The following is a 7,055-nucleotide window of genomic DNA, read 5'->3' as shown; positions in this document are numbered from 1 at the left end:
TTTTTCTCTAGCATATTTATTATTCCCTTTATATTCGACGAGAAGCCAATTGGGACCTTCATACTGAGCAGGCATTCAAAGAAGATTTCTTTCTCTTCTTTCGTAAGAGCGTAGCTGGCAGGACCTTCATACTGCTTCGGAGGCATGCCGTCTTTTTCATGCAAACGTTGCAGGTCCTCCCGTGCCTCAGGTGTATCTTTTGTCTTCCCATACACGCCCAAGAAGCCTAGCAGGTTCACGCAAAGGTTCTTTGTCACGTGCATCACGTCGATTGAAGAGCGGACCTCTAGGTCTTTCCAGTAGGGTAGGTCCCAAAATATAGATTTCTTCTTCCACATGGGTGCGTGTCCCTCAGCGTCATTCGGAACAGCTAGTCCGCCGGGACCCTTTCCAAAGATTACGTGTAAATCATGACCATAGCAAGTACGTGATCACCGGTACGCATGGCGGGCTTCTTCCGGTGATCTGCCTCGTCTTTGAAATGCTTGCCTTTCTTTCGACATTGATGGTTGGTCGGAAGAAATCGACGATGGCCCAGGTACATATTCTTCCTTCATTTGTCTAGGTATATACTTTCAGTGTCATCTAAACAGTGCGTGCATGCGTGGTATCCCTTGTTTGTCTGTCCTGAAAGGTTACTGAGAGCGGGCCAATCGTTGATGGTTACAAACAGCAACGCGTGCAGGTTAAATTCCTCCTATTTGTGCTCATCCCACGTACGTACACCGTTTCCATTCCACAGCTGTAAAAGTTCTTCAACTAATGGCCTTAGGTAGACATCAATGTCGTTGCCGGGTTGCTTAGGGCCTTGGATGAGAACTGGCATCATAATGAACTTCCGCTTCATGCACATCCAAGGAGGAAGGTTATACATACATAGAGTCACGGGCCAGGTATTGTGATTGCTGCTCTGCTCTCCGAAAGGATTAATGCCATCCGCGCTTAAACCAAACCATACGTTCCTTGGGTCAGCTGCAAACTCAGCCTAGTACTTTCTCTTGATTTTTCTCCACTGCGACCCGTCAGCGGGTGCTCTCAACTTCCCGTCTTACTTACGGTCCTCACTGTGCCATCGCATCAACTTGGCATGCTCTTCGTTTTTGAACAGACGTTTCAACCGTGGTATTATAGGAGCATACCACATCACCTTCGCAGGAACCCTCTTCCTGGGGGGCTCGCCGTCAACATCACCAGGGTCATCTCGTCTGAACTTATACCGCAATGCACCGCATACCGGTCAAGCGTTCAGATCCTTATACGCACCGCGGTAGAGGATGCAGTCATTCGGGCATGCATGTATCTTCTGCACCTCCAATCCTAGAGGGCATACGACCTTCTTTGCTGCGTATGTACTGTCGGGCAATTCGTTATCCTTTGGAAGCTTCTTCTTCAATATTTTCAATAGCTTCTCAAATCCTTTGTCAGGCACAGCATTCTCTGCCTTCCACTGCAGCAATTCCAGTAAGGTACCGAGCTTTGTGTTGCCATCTTCGCAATTGGGGTACAACCCTTTTTTGTGATCCTCTAACATGCGATCGAACTTCAGCTTCTCATTTTCACTTTCGCATTGTGTCCTTGCATCGACAATGACCCGGCGGAGATCATCATCATCGGGCACTGGTTCCTCTTGATCTTCAGCAGCTTCCCCCATTGCAGCATCATTGGGCACATCGTCTGGTTCCTCTTGATCTTCAGCAGCTTCCCCTGTTGCAGCATCACCGTATTCAGGGGGCACATAGTTGTCATCGTCCTCTTCTTCTTCGCCATCTTCCATCATAACCCCTATTTCTCCGTGCCTCGTCCAAACATTATAGTGTGGCATGAAACCCTTGTAAAGCAGGTGGGTGTGAAGGATTTTTCGGTCAGAGTAAGACTTCGTATTCCCACATGTAGGGCATGGACAACACATAAAACCATTCTGCTTGTTTGCCTCAGCCACTTCGAGAAAATCATGCACGCCCTTAATGTACTCGGAGGTGTGTCTGTCACCGTACATCCATCGCCGGTTCATCTGCGTGCATTATATATAATTAAGTGTGTCAAAAACCATTATAGAACATCATGAATAGATAATTAAGTGACCAAATTAATAGAAGTTCATCATCACATTAAAACCAAAGTACATACATAGTTCTCATCTAACAACATATAGCTCTCCAGAGCATCTAATTAATTAAACCATACATTGAAACTATGTAAAATATTTCAATGCGAAAACAAATGCGATCATAATCGCAACCAAGGTAACAATTGATCCAACGGCATAATGATACCAAGCCTCGGTATGAATGGCATATTTTCTAATCTTTCTAATCTTCAAGCGCATTGCATCCATCTTGATCTTGTGATCATCGACGACATCCGCAACATGCAACTCCAATATCATCTTCTCCTCCTCAATTTTTTTATTTTTTCCTTCAAGAAATTGTTTTCTTCTTCAACTAAATTTAACCTCTCAACAATAGGGTCGGTTGGAATTTCCGGTTCACATACCTCCTAGATAAATAAAATCTATGTCACGTTGGTCGGCATAATTTTCATAAACAATAAATGAACCAATAGTTATAAATATAATATATACCACATCCGAATCATAGACAGGACGAGGGCCGACGGGGGCGGATACCAAAACCATCGCACTATATAATAAGAAGGAATAATAAAAGTAACAAAATTAGAAAAGTATCTATCTGAAGTAAGATTTTTTTTCTTTCAGAAAGAAGATAAGAACAAGAGGCTCACCACGGTGGTGCTGGCGACGAGATCGGCGCGGGCGATTGACGGCGGTGAAGACGGGGACGGGACGCGACGGACCGCTAAACCTAGACAAATCTCGGGGAAAATGGAGCTCGGAGGTCGAGTTTCGAGAGGAGAAAGATTAACTAGTGTGGCTCAGACATTTCATCGAACACCTCGTGTGTATAGGAGGTGAGCTAGAGCACCAAATGCCCTCCTCTCGACGGCCAGAAAAAACAGAGCACTGTGGAGTGCTCTGCTGCGGCGATGGGGTATATATAGGCAGCTCATTTGTCCCGGTTCGTGGCTAGAACCGGTACTAAATCCGGGCCCTTTGTCCCGGCTCATGCCAAGAACCGGGACGAATGGTTGTGGGCCAGGAGCGAGGCCCATTAATCCCGGTTCGTGCCTCGAACCGGGACAAATGGTTTCATACGAACCGGGACCAATGCCCACGAGGCCCCGGCCGGCCCCCTGGGCTCACGAACCGGGACGAATGCCCCATGGGTCCCGGTTTGTGACTGAACCGGGACTAATGGGCTTGCCATGCCCGAACGAAAGCCCTGTTTTCTACTAGTGAACATCTGCAGATCCTTTCTCTCAAACATAGATGCATTGACGCTGGCGACTCCGATGATCACCCAAAGTACCTTCACCTATCAGTTTGCGTATTGCCGCAGTCCCCGACTCGTGAGAAAAATTGGAAAAAATGTTGAATATAATAAGCATATACGTACCAAATAAACACAGTAATAATTGAAATATTAGGAGAATACAACAGAAAAGATATTGCCGATCCAATTATAGACAGATAAAAGATCAACTTCTTTGTTCCATGGGTGCATGGATTCATGCCCCAACTTTTTTTTCTGTGAGTGCATATGTTTGATGGCCCAACTTCTTTGTTCCAATTTGTGACACAGATTTGTTTTCCATGTGGAACAAAGAGACATATGAGTCAGGGAGAGAGACGTGAGAGCTTGGGAGACAGCCGTGAGAGAGAGGCTTGAGAGAGAGAGAGAGAGACGTGAGAGCTTGGGAGAGAGGCGTGAGAGAGATGCTTGAGACAGAGAAAGAGATTACGATTTGGGGTGCTATTTTTTTACTGGCAGAGGAAGAGGCGTGGAGGTAAAGACTGTACGTGATCTATTTCTAGAACCGTGAGAGCATTATGAGCCTCTCTTTGGGCAGTATATATGGGCTTTCTAATATATCTGTTTTCGGCTGAACTAAACTGGCTTAATAATAGATCTCGGTTAATCTACACCGTAATAATTGGGTCCCACCCTAGATGAACTGTTCTAATTTTTTAATTAACGTGGGAATTTTTAAGGAGTCACAAATTAGTAGAAGTATAGATAGATAGATATAGAAGTATAGATATAGAACTATAGATATAGATATAGATATAGATATAGAAGTATAGATAGATATAGATAGATATAGATAGATAGATAGATATAGAAGTATAGATATAGACTAGTTTGGGCATATGATATTCATCTCCTTCGGTAGTCATGGTAAAAGGGGCTATGGTAAGTATGAGTGTATATAAGAAGGCTGCGCGGAAGGATATGAGGCAGCTATGCGCGCTCTGGGCTATATAAGTGTGACGCTACTGAAAGGTTGTTAGGCATGTTAATCAGCCCTGATGCGTGAAAAAGTGACATTTCAGATAATAACTGCTCTCCAAGACGTAAAATGTATGATCATACAATCAGTATGCGGAATACTACATACAAACTCCCTCCGTTCCAGTACAGGCAGCCACAAATATATAAAAATATCCCGTATGCAGGGCTAACCACGAACTTCAGCGAGTTTTCACAATTATTTTTTGAGATATAGGAATAACTTAGAGCCGTTCATAGGGAGTAGAATCATTGTGCAATCAAGATGGGAAATGCATTTATTTTTCAGAGTGAGATCGATGACGATGCCAATTCTGTTCGTTCCATTGTCCTCCTTGTTTTCCACTCTATTGCAACACCATGTGTCCATGTCCAATAACGAAGATGAGTTAGGGTTTCGGGCACACCCTCTAAACTGAGATTCCATAGATGAGATCGATGGAGAATTACATGACTAGCTTGCGGGCATGGAGAGATATAGGAGAACGGCGCCTTTGGCATGGTGGACGTGGTGATCATCACTGTAGAGGAACATGACACTGCTGTCATGGCAGAGGCCAAGGTCATAATCAAAGAAAAGATCGTGGCTCGGGCTATGGTTGTCGGCGGGGATGAACATGACACCAATGTCATATGCCTCATTCGACATGGAGAAAAGCCAATACATCTTCATCGGTGATTTAGACATGGAGACAGAAGATGATACAAAAGAACACGACCCCACTCGCGCGGAGGGTGACTCGGTCGACATGAACCATCAATCAATGTTGTCGTCATGTGCATGTTGATATATGTCGTCAAAGTTTAAGAAGTATGCGAGTCAACAATTGGTACGGCTGTTCCTCCTCATTATGGATGTAAATGTTACATTGCCTTTCCGTCCGTGCAATAGATGAGGGGTGGGGGTCTCATACGTTTCCATCGTGTCTATAATTTTTGATTGTTTCATGCCAATATTATACAACTTTCACATATTTTTGGCAACTTTTTATATAATTTATTGGACTAACCTATTGATCCAGTGCCCAGTGCCAGTTCCTGTTTTTTGCATGTTTTTTGTATCGCGGAAATTCCATATCAAACCAAGTCCAAATGCAATAAAATTTCACGGATAATTATTTTGGAATATATGTGATTTTTAGGAGTTGGAATCACCGCAAACGGAGGCCCGAGGTGGGCACAACCCACCAGGGCGCGGTCCCGGAGCCAGGCGTGGCGTGGTGGGTTGTGCCCTCCTCGAATGTCGGTTGGAGCTCTACTTCGGGCGCATGAAAGCTTATATCCAGAAAAAAAACCGAGTTAAAATTTCAGCACAATCGGAGTTACGGATCTCCGAGAATATAAGAAACGGTTCTCGGCTAGATCTGGGAACGTAAAACAGAAGAGAACAGAGAGGGATATCCAATCTCGGAAGGGCTCCCGCCCCTCCGCCACCATGGAGACCAAGGACCAGAGGGGGAACTCTACTCCCATCTAAGGGGGAGGCCAAGGAAGAAGAAGAAGGAGGGGGGCTCTCTACCCCTCGCTTCCGATGGTGCCGGAGTGCCACCGGGGCAACGATCGGGACGGCGATCTACATCAACAATATTCCTACCGTCAACACCAACTTTCTCTTCCTCTATGCAGCGGAGTAACACCTCTTCCCCCCCGCTGTAATCTCTACTTAAACATGGTGCTCAACTCCATATATTATTTCCCAATGATATTTGACTATCCTACGATGTTTGAGTAGATCCGTTTTGTCCTGTGGGTTAATCGTGATCTTGGTTGGTATGATTGTATATTTTATTTATGGTGCTATCCTACAGTGCCCTCCGTCTCGCGCAAACATGAGGGGCCCCCACTGTAGGGTGTTGCGATACATTCATGATTCGCTTATGGTGGGTTGCGAGAGTGACAGAAGCTTAAACCCGAGTAGGTGGGTTGTTTCGTATGGGATAAAGAGGACTTGATACTTAATGCTATGGTTGGGTTTCACGACCTTAATGATCTTTAGTAGTTGCGGATGCTTGCTAGAGTTCCAATCATAAGTGCATATGATCCAAGTAGAGAAAGTATGTTAGCTCATGCCTCTCCCTCATATAAAATTGCAAGAATGATTACCGGTACTTGTTATCGATGGCCTAGGGACAAATAACTTTCTTGTTGACAGAAACCCTTCTACTAAACACCTAACTTTTATTATCTTGCCAATTACTTCTAGTTATATTCTTGCAAAGTAGTTCTAGCATCACACCTACAAAATAGTTTCATACTTGTTTCCGGTAAAGCAAACGTCAAGTGTGCGTAGAGTTGTATCGGTGGTCGATAGAACTTGAGGGAATATTCGTTCTACCTTTATTTCCTCGTTGGGTTCGACACTCTTATTTATCGAAGAAGGCTACAAACGATCCCCTATACCTGTGGGTTATCAAGACGTTTTTCTGGCGCCGTTGCCGGGGAGCAATAGCGTGGGGTGAATATTCACGTGTCTGCTTGTTTGCTTTATCACTAAGTATTTTTGATTTCCTATTCTAAGTTGTTCTCTATCTTTAGTTATGGATATGGAACACGAAACACCAAAAAAATTAGTGGTACTTGCTATTCATGGAGATGGGGAACCTCCTAAAACCCTCGATGCTCGTTATGTGAAAAATATTATGCACTACTTTGATAATCCTGAGAAAACCCCATTCAACTTGATAATGA

The sequence above is a fragment of the Aegilops tauschii genome, chromosome 3 (assembly GCF_002575655.3).
Source record: "Aegilops tauschii subsp. strangulata cultivar AL8/78 chromosome 3, Aet v6.0, whole genome shotgun sequence".
Classification (NCBI taxonomy): Eukaryota; Viridiplantae; Streptophyta; class Magnoliopsida; order Poales; family Poaceae; genus Aegilops; species Aegilops tauschii.
Note: the sequence above shows the minus strand (reverse complement) of the source record.